Source organism: Protopterus annectens, chromosome 5.part0 (genome assembly GCF_019279795.1).
Source record: "Protopterus annectens isolate FY-2018-M chromosome 5.part0, PAN1.0, whole genome shotgun sequence".
NCBI lineage: Eukaryota > Metazoa > Chordata > Ceratodontiformes > Protopteridae > Protopterus > Protopterus annectens.
In genome coordinates this window covers 466,327,454-466,342,168 of record NC_056735.1, presented here as the reverse complement: position 1 = coordinate 466,342,168, position 14,715 = coordinate 466,327,454, and the positions used below count along the sequence as shown (strand labels likewise).

Below are 14,715 nucleotides of genomic sequence, written 5' to 3'. Positions count from 1 at the left end.
TTTGATTTAATCAGGGTCCAGAGTTCCCTATTAAGGGACTGTTTATATTTGGGTTCCATCATAAGGGTCTATGTTTTTATTGTTTGTCATTAAATTTATTTCAAAGGGACAGATGTTTCTATGCAGTTATGTACATGTTCATAAAATATAGTAGCCAGGTATTCCACATAAGCAGTGGAATGCTCAAGATGGAAGGGGACTTTGAATATAACCAGGTCATCACCTCAGTTTTCCCAGATTAGCCTTAGTATAATCTCTGAATGTTGAACTACTCAAGGAAACTTAGCTTCAGTCTGATGGTGAATGTGACTGGCTTGTTGTCTCATTTAAGTGGAGCTGAAGTGATAATATAGGTAGCGAAGCTGACACATGTTGATAAGGAGGATTTTATCACCACTGGCTGGAGTGAAGACTAACTGTCCAGAGAGTTTGCTTAACATGGGCATACATAGCTTCCTCTTTTCTGACAATTCTTATTTAAAAATAACATTAACTTATTTATTTTTGTAAATTTTTATTCTAATTATAACCTTCATTGATTGAAACCATAAGATGGTCAATGATTTTTTATACCAGTTCACTAATGCAATTAAAAGTGAATAAACAAAAACAGGGGAAGTGGATGCTCCAGTCTGAAGAATCGCTTTACCAGAAATAATGGCACTTACTATTTCCATTAATTTTCTCTCCATTTAGTGATTTGACATTGGGCTTTCCATGATTAAAGGAAACATTATCTGAAACCTTAACAATCAGGTACATTGTACAGTAATTTTAAGAGACAAGTCCTGCATTTCTTTATTTATATCTTTGTGGCTTCATCTCTGATGCCCCAATTTATAGAGTTATTTTTGCTAGACATAACTTCCGTTTACAGTAAGTAATTAGTTCAGTACTAGCTCACTCTCTGTGAGACATTTTGTTTCCAATCTGTGTGCTTTCATTTATTGTTGACCGGGAAAGTCCACTGGGCTTGAGACCCATTTTCAATTGTGGCCCGGGATGAAAAGCTCCAAGTTACATGAAAATTATTACATGAATTTGTAAGGAAACAATTACTTATAAAGCAAAATGAAATAGTACAGAAAACTAAACAGCACATATGTTGTAAAAAGGCACAATACAGTAACAATGGAACATTAGCATGTATGAAAATTATACAGTTAGAAATATTTAACAATACAGCTCAATTTTGGGGGGGGTTAGGAAAAGGGAAAAGTAAGTGTAGTGGGAAGTTAGAATTAGAGAGTTAAATGCAAAGGTAGGATAGATATAGCTAGAATCTTATAGCTATGTGGTGGAAATATGTAGATTATAGGTGGCATGTACTTAATGGTAGTATTAAAAGTAGAAAGTGACAGAGAAGAGAAAATGTGTTAAGATAGTTGTATAGATGTGTGGGCTAGGATACTAAAGATTAGGGATAACTCATATGGTGTAATAGTATGATATATACACAAGTATATTTGCTATGTGAAACAGTTTTGCTAGATTAAGGAGGCTGTGGATATGTGTTGCATGTGCAGCTGGGGTTATCAGTGAGATGTTGTTTTAGTTTTCTTTTAAAGGAGATAATGTTGTCTAATTCTGTAACTGATGATGGGAGGGTGTTCCACAGCTTAGTTATGGAATGGGAATAGAGGCAGCTACTTGCTCTTTTACAAGGTTTTGATACTTTAAGTAGGTGTTTGTTGTTAGAACATAGATTTTTGGATGGGACATAAGGTTCAATGATATTTTTCAGGGAAGGACAACATTCGGGTTTATAAATGTGTTTATGGGCAAAGGTAAGTTGTGTGTAATGTAGGCAATGTGCAAATCCTAGCCACAAGTTCTCTAGTGGTATGGCAATGGTGGGTGTGATTTTGTTAGGCTGATGGAAAATTTGCAGTCTTATAATAACAGGACTGCAGTTTGTGTTGCAAAGAGTTGTGGAGATTGGTGAAGATGGGAGACCCATATAGTAAGGTTGGAAGGAGAAGGCATTTTGAAAATTTTATTTGGATGAATTTGTCTAAGTATTGTTTGTTTCTGTAAAGGTTGACTAATTTGAAGTGAGTCTTTTTTATTGTGGTATTAATATGCAAGTCAAAGCTAAGTTTGCTGTCAATTATAATTCCTAGCAGTTTGGCCTGATTTACTCTATATGGGTTTTGTTTATGGAGAAAATAATAAAGTTTGTGGGAACAGGTTTAGATGCAAAGATAAGTAGTTTAAATTGTATTAGGGTTAAGTAATAGCTGTGATTTGTTTAGCCAGAGTGTTATGGATGTAAAGGCCTTTTGTGTTAACTTTTGGAGGTCAGAGAAGTTATTGGAGGTATAGATTATGGTTGAATCGTCTGCATATTGTATGGCAGTACAGTCAGAGGGAACTTTATGTAGGTCATTTATAAAAAATGTTGACTATAAAAATATCTTCAATCCACATTTTATTCTATGACATGGATCTTACTTATGCATGCTAATGTCTGTTATTTATTGGTTACAATAAATGATCTAGATAATGGATCAGTAGTCAGGATTTAGCACTAGTCAGAAGAGAAATGGTACAGCTCGAATTGTTTTCTTAATTATCAAAAATATATGGATATGTCTCCTTTAACAGTTATGGAGACAACTATTCTGTTCAAGTTTTAATATAAACTTTATTAAAAATGTCTTTAATTTTACAACATTACGCAAGCAAATACATAGTCCTATTTATATTAATGATTAATTTTCTGCACACAAATGCTAGTAAAGTCATACAAAACTACATCCATTTCATCAGGTAATGAAATGCCAATAATAAAAAAGCCATAGTGCATGCCTTTAATGAAGTACTGCAGAATCAAGATAACACTGACGATGTGCAGCATTTTATTATCACAGTGTATTGCAAAAATGTTGCTGTTGATATTTGTTTGTTGTTGAATGTGATATGTAATTGTGACACTATGAAATATCATTTTATTGTTTTGATCAAAAAAATCAAGTTGTCTAAGTCATAAAACACACCAGATTGACTCGTGACCTTTTGTTATGTAACAAATAAGGACAACCCTGGTTACCTATCCAAATTAAATAAATCAAAACCCATGTTATTTAAATGACATTATCCAAATTATAGAAATCAGGCTTCAGTCTGTCAGTATCACTGTGCTCAGCCTCCTTGATAACCAATTTGGCTAGCAGAACGCTTGACTCATGCAGTGACAAAATGCCTCACTCATTCAATGGCACTAGGTTTTCTATCGACCTTCCAGTACAGTATATGGATAATGGTGGACCAAAGGAAAGCTGCCATCGGATATAGCTGCTGCAAGTAGTCCTTATCAGATAGGATTCTGGCCAACAGTATGTTTTTAGGAGCTTGACCCAGATCATTTCCACCAAGGTGAATTATCACAATGCTGGGCAAGGCTTCTTCCATTGTAATCGTACGTTATATTTACCGAAATTTAAAGCAACTAAGACCTGGGAAACTAAAAGAATGAACTTTCCATGGGTCACTATCAAATGAACTTGTGTGACCAACAAGGCAAGCCAAGGCTTGGATGCATGCTTTCTGAATAAAAGAATAGCCCAAGAGCCAACTCACCTCCTTCCCTGCAACAGAAATTAATAAAATTAATGCCTGATGTATGACAAAAAGCCACAAGAGACCCATCTTCTTGTTCTTTGAATGACTTGCACAGATTGCCCTTCCATGGCCAAGTCTGAGGTACAATCTATCTGAAATGAATGGGAAGAGTATCCTTGTGGTTGAATTCCTTGCCAAGGCCTGCCTAAGAAAGGCAATAATCTCTGTTAGGTTAAAAGGTCTGACAGAGACCCACATGAAAATCAAGCCACTCTCTAAGGGTGTAATATTACATAGTAAACTATATCAATGCATGAGACAAGTGACTAGCCCACTTATTTTGTCAAGTCACTCCTGCTGACCTTTACCAGCTTGATAAATTTTGGATTTTTTTAACCAAATCCTGAAAAACTCCCTGTCAATGAAAAGATCCTCCCAACAATGGCACAAGAGAAGTTCATTGGCCCAGAAAGCAGCCACATAAAAAGAGGTGAACAAACAAAGCAGCTATAACGAATGGCCCTGTAAAGACATTGAATAACAAGGGGAAATAGTTGTCTCCCAACAGATTTTGGAATCTTGGGAAGGTCCTCACATGTTCTCTAGGCCCTTAAGTATCCTCTCTCTAACCCAATGTCTTGACACAGCCTGAGGGCCCAAAAAATTCTCCACCCATCCTAAACCTACCAGGTGTACTCTGATAGTTTTAGGTGAATCCCCTGCTGTTGACCTAATTACTAAAAATTGAAGCAACAACTGTACTCTCCATGGCCTGAGACCAGGGATAAAAGACCTGTTGAATGTCTTCAAAACCTTGAGAGATGACTAATAAGCTTTCATGGTGTTGCTGGCCCATGATTTTGCCAAAACAGATAATGGTAGTCTTCTCCAATTATCCATACTCCTAGTGGAACTTGGGTACCCTTTGGATCTGAATGCTTGGCCAAGAGAAGAAACCTGGAAAACTGAAACCGGGAAATACTGTCAGCCATAGGCTCAAGATGAACAGGGACATGCACACACAAGAATGCCAAATTAATCTGTACACTCAGCAAAACTAAAAGCCTGATGACTGAGTGAACCCACCTGGACCTGGAAGAATGTTTTTTGAGTGTGTGTGACCCACTGCTATATTATTTGGGTGAAAGCTCATCCTCTTGTCACATCATCCATCCTTTCATACTTACAGTGCCATCTAAATGGGAAACATTTCTAGACATGTGATGTCCCTCCTCCACTCCATGAACCAACTTTTCTGCCACCTTTCAGGAAGCTAGCTACCCATAAAATGACCCCCCATACCGGACCCCCCGAGCTGCATCAGTAAAAAGCTCAAGGTCAGTGGCTATGGTCCAAGAAGGCTGCCAAAAAGCAACTCCATTAAACTGGCTCAAGAATGTAAAGCATAACCAAAGGTCCTCTTTAACCTGTCTGTTTAACCTGACCAGGTGGTACTTGGGCATGTTACCTTTCAACAAATGAGACACAGACTGTATAATGGCTCTGCTTGGAAAAACTGCCCTACAAGAAAAATTCAACAAACCATGTAACTGCATGATGTCTCCCATCCATACTTAGCTGGAAAGCGAAAATCTCCAAAGTAACTGTTGCAGTTTGGGCAGAGGAAGCTTGAAGGATCCTGGCCCTCCCCCACTATCAAAGAATCATCTAGATAGTGTACTTCTGACTGGCAGGGGGCCCAATTTGCCAACACCAATATAAAGCTGTGCTAAATATTTCAAACATTGCACATGCGACAGAAAACCTGAATGACATTGCAGTGTCTAAAAATTTCTTCCCATTGAACTGAAAACCTAAATAAAGGCAATGCTCTTGTCACCCAGGGAGAAAACGGAAAGCAAATTGGATATCCATCTTACTTAGCCAGAGGTCCATATATCCCATGATGAGTGCCACTGCCTGATCCAAAGAAGAGTAGTGTAGCTTGATCAGTTTGGTGTCAATAAAATCATTGACTGAATCCCCTTTTGGTGAGATTAGTGATGAATCAATCATAACTGTCCCTCCTGTTTCTTGAGAACCAGGATGATATGGGAAATGTTAAGTAAAAACCATGGAGGCAATGAGAAGGGACCAATTATACTGCCAGCTCACCGCTCTTTCTCTAGTAACCTGGCAGCAATCTGTTTGTGTCATTTCATGGATGACAAATTCTTAACTAACTTGGAATCTAAAGGGGCTGTGGAGAGGATAGGAAAGCCTTGGGAAAATCCTTTAATAAGGGTGACTGCTGCCCTTTGATCCAGGTAATCTGCTAGCACATATGAAAACTTATCTGGACAAATGAATAAACCCTATGTGGGGCATTCGGTTCCTCTCACAAAGCACTCCATGTCCTTAAAAAGGTTGCTTTGCACGAAAGAAAGAGTTGCATCCTTTACCAATCTTTATGTCTCTCTGTGATGTAGAAAAATTCCACCTGTCCTTAGGCAACATGGCCCCCATATCTGGAAACAAGATGACCCTTCCTACATCCTGTACACAAGTGGTTATATTTGCAAGTGGACCAGACTCATTTTCCATGATTGAATGCCCAGAAAAACATTGTATCATTTGTATTAGCAGCCCCTCCCTCAATGCCCATAGGCACCTTCTGTTCATCATGGCAGTGAGCCATATGGCAGGGTGCCCTTACTCCCACTTGAGGCAACTATCAAGGGCTTTCAGCTTCCTGAAGCTCTGATCATACTTCCACCAGCCTAAATTACCACACATATGGTGGGCTTCTCTTATGGCTACAAAGTAAGCAAATAAAGGCTGTGCTTTGGTGGGATCCTTTTCAGTGATTACACCCATAAATACTACAAAACCTAGAGACTTAGTATTCCAGTCATTCACAGGTGTACTGGCTGACACCTTCTTCCCGATGGCCACTATGGCTGGCATCAAGTCCTTGTTGGACATGTTACCAGCATCCAGTATGCACTTTACACCCTCATTATCTACTAGATTGAAGACGTCTAAAAAGTCCCCCTTTATAATCTTATCTTTGACTTTACAGGGAACATGTGCTGTGATATGAGAACCAAGTGATTTGGGATATGTGGGACCTCCATCTTCTGAACCCATGACCTCCTCAGCCCCCCGATGCAAGTTGGATAAAGGTAACTAAACCACCTGGTCAACATCAGTAGCTGCTCTCACCAAAGGTGTAGATGCAGAAAAGTTTCTCTCTAAGGCTAGGTCAAACAGCCTAACTCTACCCATTTCAGGCAAAGAATTTATAAAATCATGTAAATATTTATCAGCAGATTGACCCCTACTACTACTATCAAGCCCTCTGTCCCTGCAGAGACATTAGCTTGTGCTTCTGCAGATTATTTGATGAGCAGGAAGGGCTGACCTTTTGGCCAGATACATCTCTGACTGCCTTTTTTCCAAGCCTTCTTTGTTGGAGCTGATCCCTCATCTGCACCTTCTTCTGGATTCAGCAAATGTCTTCTCCTGGAATTCAGGCTTTGTTTAGCTGCCCCCACTGTTTCTAAATCAATCAGCAAGCCTTACAATTCCTGTGATAAATGCAACCACATCTTTTAAATGGACTACACCATGGCTGAACCTGAAAGAAAGAATTAGCACAGGGAACAATACACACACAAAGCAACAAAAGAAAAAAAAAGGGTGGGGGGGTCTGATTAACTTATTTCAGTTATTTTAAAGGTGGGAATCGTGGATGCTGTGCTGCTGTGAGGTTCTAGAATGTATAGCCCTCAGGATGTTTTCCTGCTCAACACTACTGGGGTTCCGGAATGCTATGACATGTCCTACACAAAACCACTCTGCCAAAACCCACAGTGTGTAGCACCTAATAATCAAATTCTGAGGTAAAAATTAAATACTAATGGATATCTTAAATGCCACGCCTGATACTTAACTTTGATACTAACATTACACTTTGTTATAAAATCATTGTAACCAAGATACTATCACACAAATAATTATGTAATACCATTTAACATGCACAGAACCCCCACTAGAACATAAAACAAAATTTGACGGAATTCCCTGTAATAAAACTCCAAAATTTACCCCATAATAAGTCAGCCTGCCACAAAAGCGAGAGACAACTACTGATCAAAGTACCCATTTTCAACTGATATATCAATCCAAAATGCTAAAACAAAACATGATAGGATATAAGCCCCTCACTGCTCAAGCTTGAACATCCAACTTGCCCTAATTAATTAAATCATGGTTCAGCTGCCTAAGATAGTGCACTAAACAAACCCCAATGAAATGAAGAAACAAACCATATGCAACAAATCCATACAGACTCCAGCAATCATAAATTATGCCATACCATAAAGTTTTAACTGTGTCACCACTGTCTTAATAGTACAACATGCTGTTACCAGGTATTTATGTACATATTTAATACAATCCTTTCTAAAAGCAGAATACAGAAGTTTACCCCCGACTTACCCTTAAATGTGTTATCAGCCTATGTTACTAATAAAAAAGTTACTCCTGTATCTAAATTATTTATTAGTAAGTAACCGGGAAAAGCCGAAAGACACAAACAAACAATAGTGTATATAGCTATCCAGAGTATTCTTTTATATATAAAAATATGTGAAAACACTCAACCTACAGTTGTATGGCGTAAAAGCTTCCCTTCTGAGCTGGGAATTTCTGGTTGAAGGTTTATAGTGCCTGAATATTTGAACTGTATCTTACTGAAATTGGTACACCTTGTTTGCTATAGCATAGACTAGATCCTGGCCTTCTGAATCTAGCTTTGTTTATATGCTTGTTGTTTGTTTGCTTGTTATTTCCCTGGAACACTAATTCCACCTAATACGCGGCTTCTCAGCACTTCTGTGGATCACTAGTGATATCTGCATTGCTTACTGTACTTATTTCCTTGTTTCACTTGAAAGAAAGTTACTGTTTGTCATTTTTGCATTTAAGTTACCTGTAACACATTGCATTTAAGTTACCTGGCACTTGCTCACCAAAGCAATTGTATAAGTCAGCACTAAAAATTAAATGCACTACACCCTCACTCCCCACTGGCCCTGGTTTTCAATTATTAAGGAATTCCCAATATTATTCTAGCATGTCCAAAGGTCAGTTGCCAATCTCCTCTCCGGTCCAGCTGGTGAATCTGGGAATATTGAGGCAGTGTTACAACTGCCTCATGTACACAGACAACCCTCTCCTCCTCCAACAAATTCCAACACGTGAGAGATGCAACCATATAGCCAAACTGGAGGCTAAGCTCTCTCAACTCAGTACTGGCATAACCAGTCAGGAGGAGAAGGAAACCACATTCACTACAATTCCAGTCTCACATAGACCTACCACGACAGCAAACCAAACACATAATCACACAAAAACATACTCGGAGGCTCTAAATAAAGATCTGCCGAAGCAGCAGAGACCTCCAAAGCAGACACCCAAGCAGCCGTTACCCCAAAACAAAACACGTGCAACACATATCTCACAAAGCCAGTGTGCCAAACAGTCACAGCCCTTAAGACTAAACAACACACCTGATACACTTGTAATAGGTGACTCTATCATCAGGCACACTGACATCCCGCTCACCAGGCTGAACAAGGAGAGGGTCACAGTGAGCAGCCTGTCGGGCGCTAGGATCTGCCACATAACACAAGCACTCAGGTCACTCCAAGGCAAGTACAAATATGACTCAGTCATTGTTCATGCTGGTGTGAATGACCTGAGACGTACCTCCCTGGACTACATGAAAATAGACATAAAGGAGCTCTCTCAGCATGTAGCCCATGCCGGTATGACCCTGACCTTGAGTAGCATCTTACCCTCACCAAGAATGATGTCACAATATGAAGACAAGATGATCAATTTCAACAATTGGCTTAAATACTGGTGTCATTCAAAGGGGATCCAATGCCTGTCAGCTTGGGATGATATGCTCGACAAGCCACGATGCTTCGCTAGGGACGGCTTGCACCTGTCACCCTGGGCTTTCGGATATTGGCAAAGGCTCTTGCTACCCCCATAGTGCCTTTTTTAGGCAAGGCTCAAAAGACAAACCCACCTCCATAGGTATCACAAGGGATAAGAAACTAAGAGTAATGCTACTCAATGCCAGAAGTCTAAACCTCAAGATGCACACACTCAAAACTCTTCTTAGCATGGAGAACATCGATATCTGTGCAGTAACAGAAACCTGGTTCAGGGCTCCCGAGAGCACCCCAGCACTACCAGGTTATTCCTCATACCATGCTTTTCGGCCCCAAAACTTGGACCAAACCACAAAAGGAGGGGGAGTATCGATATTCATCAAAGATACCCACACCTCCAGGTTGGTGGCAAAGCACGAAGCATCAGAGACTATCCATGTGCAACTAACAGTGGGTAAAACTGCCTTCCAGTTTATAGCCTGCTACAGACCACCCTCCTATACCCAAGAACCCCACTCAGCCTTCCTGAGAACACTGGAAAATATGAAGGTCTCTCCAAACACCATTATACTGGGCGACTTCAACTACCCAAACATAGACTGGGAGAATTACTCTAGCTCCAACACCCTAGCCCAAAGGTTCCTAGAATTTATAAACTGAAATGCTATGGAACAACTTGTTACCACTCCCACAAGAGGGAAAAACATACTGGACCTGATCATCACCAACATGGGGACTCTATGCTCCAGACCAGAAGTGTATCCCTCACTGGTAAGATCAGACCATAAACTAATCTCACTGGGTATTCACATCCCGACCCCACCCCCTGCCCAGAAAACTACAGTGAAAAACTTCTCTAAAGAAAATTTCACACTCCTCAAAACTGAGGTGGAATCCTTCAAAGCCCCCGGGCCTGTGGAAAATACGGCCCAGACCACAGAATCCTTTATAAACGCATTCTATGAACACTTTCAGGAATGCATGGATCATGCGATACCAAATAAAACCAAGACCCAATCCTCCAAAGGCAGACGTCCTGTCTGGTGGACCCCAGCCATAAACAATCTATACAATAGAAGGAGGAAGCTACTAAATGATAGAGCAAAATCCCAAAAAGGGAAGGCATCACTGATCAGTATTAGCAAAAAACTACGGGCACACATAAAATTGTCTAAGGCCAGCTTCGAGAGAAAAATTGCACAGGACACTAAGGATAATCACAAGGCTTTCTTTAGTTATGTTAGGAACCTGGGTGGTAATTCCCAGATATGCTCAGAATTAGTCCAAAATGACAAAGAATACACCGAACCCACAGACATTGCCAACATCCTAGCTAACAGGTTCAGCGCAAACTCCCCCCCCACCTCCGCACCAAAAGGGCAAATATCTATCCCAGCAGAGTGCTGCCCCCCTGACATCTCAGATGCTCAGGTAAGAGCCGCCCTCTCCAAAGCAAAAAACATAGCATCAATGGGACCAGGCGGTGTCCCGGGCTGCGTCCTACATGAACTCCAAGAAGAGCTAAACCCAAACATAAAACTACTGTTCAATCTCAGCCTTACTACAGGATATGTGCCCAAAGAGTGGCATACAGCAACATTGGTCCCTCTCCATAAAGGTGGTGCCTCAATGGATCCTGGAAACTATTGCCCCATAAGCCTGACTAGCTTGGTCTGCAAAGCTATGAAAAGGATCATCATGGACCTCATAAATAAAGATATTGGGGACCTACAAACACTGGATCCTACCCAGTTTGGCTTTGTTAAGGGCAGATCCTGCCTCTTAAACCTGGTTGATTTCTTTGAAACAGTCACCAAGGCCATTGACGAGGGGAAGGTGGTCCACACAGCCTACCTGGACCTCGCAAAAGCCTTCGATACAATACCCACTCGGGCATTATAGATAAGCTCACCAGCTTAAATATAAACCCCTATGTCACTAGATGGATTGCAAACTGGCTCAAGGACAGAACCCACATGGTTAGAATTGCTGGAGCCATGTCAGACTCCAAACCAGTTACAAGTGGTGTCCCACAAGGCTCAGTCCTGGGACCTCTCTTGTTCGGTATATATTTCTCGGAGGTACAGGCCAACACAGAAGGACTGTGGCTGACCAAGTTCACAGATGACTGCAAACTGGGCGCCATAATTGACTCTCCAGCTGACACAAGCATCCTCCAAAAGGGCCTCATAGAAACAGACAACTGGTGCCAGAGTCATGGCCTCAGGCTAAATGCCAAAAAGTGTATAGTCATTTGACAAAAACAAAGTGCCCACAAATTACCACATAGGTGGTAATCCATTAAGTACAGAAGAAGTAATTAGGGACCTGGGGACCCAAGTTGATAGCAATCTCTCATTTGACAACCACATGGCCAAAGTGGTTAGAAAAACATTTTATATAGCCCACCTAATCATGAAGGGATTCACATCTAGATCAGGGGACGTCATTGTGCCTCTTTACTCATCCCTCATCAGGCCCATAATTGAGTACAATGCCCCTTTTGGGATGTACCTTACCAGACACCTGCAGCAACTGGAAAGACCCCAAAAGTACCTCACCAAGAGGATCAGAGGGCTCAAATAGATGCCATATGCTGCCCCTTTAAAGAAACTCCAGCACTACTCAGTGGCATACCACCTGTTCAGAGGCGATCTGTGCCTGATGTATAAAGCCATGTCCAACCCGGAATTAATGGACATGCTGCACCTCAGAAAATCCAAATCCCATTGAGCTACGCGCTCGAGAGACTTGAACCTCAGCACTGAAATAAATAGGACATGCTGGAGGGACAGATTCATAACCCAGAGGCTCCCTTCACTCTGGAATAAAATCCAAGTCCAGGTTAGGCAGAGTCCCTCATTGACTCTCTTCAAGAGGAATCTTGATGAGTGGTTGGGAGATCGCAGGTTTACCCCGGGTATCACTTCTGTGTCACTGTTAGACAGAGGCACAGTATACTAACCTCGAAAAAGGGCATAGCAAAATAAATTTAAAATGGGTGGGGAACGCCAAACACATTCTGGCTAGGCTTATAAATGCCCTAGGGCAGATAGCCTAGTATGAACCTATGAACCTATGGAAAACAACCCCTGCCAAACAATGACTAGCGTGCCAGTATCGTATGTGTGCATTTGCTTTTTTTTTTTTTTTTTTGTTATTCTGTATAAATGCATTTATTTATATACACACACACACACACACACACACACACACATATATACAGGTTGTAATGTTTGTAAATAACCACTAAACTTCAATTGTGTAGTGCAGATATCATTTAGCAGCCAGATATATGAATACATAACATACTGCATGTCTTTACTAGGATTATGCACCAGCTCTCTTTGATTCTTTGATTGTTGTCAGGGTTTGCAACTTTTATGTCATTTTGCTGTTTGATTAAACATATCAATAACTAGTGAAATTAGTTAAAAATAAATGATGTTTAATTCCTTTTTAGTATTTAGGGCTTTTTTAATGTTTGTAAAATTTGCATTTGCAAGGGTGTTATGTCTTTCAAAAATGTTTTATGTGCCTGTGTCTTCATGTAATTGAATGTGTGTGTGTGTGTGAGTATGTGTATTTGTTTTGTTAGGTAGTTTGCTTTAATTTAACCATCTGGAAAAACTGAAAACAAGTCTTCATGAACATTTTCATAAATACCTCTTGCAACTTCATTTGATGTTGCCTCATTTTCGATTTTCTGGTATTCCACTGATGGCTACAGTCAGACATAAGTTTGATACTTTCTATTGTTCAACAAATGCATTTTTATAGCAAACCTGATGTTGTATTAACTGTTTACATGGATTATATTAATATTTAAACATAACCCTTCATTTTGTGCCTTTGTTCCCCAGTTATTTCTATTCCTGTCTTTGTTTCTTGAGCAAAGAAGGTAAGAGGTGTAGGGATAAATACAATAATGAGTTGTCTTTCTGCTAAGAATTGCCTGTGCCAGTACTAGTTTTTAAACTGTGAGTAATTTTTGACTTTTGATTGATTTTTATGAAATTATAGAAATTTAAGTTTCCTTTTTGCTAGTTAATCAGCCTGAAGGCTGACTAGACTGATGTTATTGCAGGAGCCTATAGAGATGCCTCTTTTTATTGACAGGCTCAATATATATGTGTGTGTGTGTGTATATATATATATATATGTGTGTATATATATATATATATATATATATATATATATATATTTATATGGATGCGCACACACACACACACACACACACACACACATATATGTATGTATATATATATATATATATATATATATATATATATATATATATATATATATATATATATATGCACACACACACACACACACACACACATATATATATATATCTATACATACATACATGGGTCTAGAACACATGCTTGACTAGCATATGTCCGAATCACAAAACATCGATACTTAACATCAAAAAGCGCTTCCGTGTATGTTTAGTTCAAAAAAAAATCTATGTTTCTGCACGGTGGCCCCCCCATACCCCCTTACTTTATTATTCTCACTCTGAGATTGCACTACAGTGGGAAAAAGGGAATTTTGCCTTACCCGCACTATAGTCCGATCTATGAAACAGACACACATACACCGAAGTGCATGTCGATGTTAAGCGCTTTCGTGTATGTGTCTTCGATGTTTTGTGATTCGGACATATGCTAGTCAAGCATGTGTCTGGATCCAATATATGTATATATATATATATATATATATATATATATATATATATATATATATATATATATATATATATATATATATATATATATAGATATATATATATATATATATATATTTATATATTCATGAATTTACAGACTATTACATATAACAACATATGATGTATTTATCTTTCTATATAATGGGACTGTGAATGTATACACATATTTCACATTGTGCAAATAATTTGCAGCATTACTTAATCCAGAACATTTTCTTTAAAGCATGACCAAGTCAGTGTAAAGATGTTTAATATAACTATAACCTATACTGCAAATATTCAGCATTATGAACAAAGCCACGCTATTGCTGTACAATATTCTTAAAGGATTTTAGGTAAATGGCTGTTAATTGGTACAAACACATCAAAGGAATGGCTTACATGCAGTGTTGCACATGCCACTATTCAAAAACAAGGACTTGATATGTGAACTGAAGCAGAGTAACTGCATAGCTGTAATACAGTCCCTGCATTTCTGCTGTGGTATGCTTGTGAGTGCCCTAT

General features: G+C 39.4%; 1 protein-coding gene across 9 annotated transcripts in view; it reads left to right on the top strand.

Annotated features, from left to right (window-relative positions):
* The window catches only part of DMD (dystrophin), a 9,298,038-nt gene that overhangs the window by 1,430,418 nt on the left and 7,852,905 nt on the right, over positions 1 to 14,715 (top strand). The gene's annotated exons all lie outside the window — the stretch shown is intronic.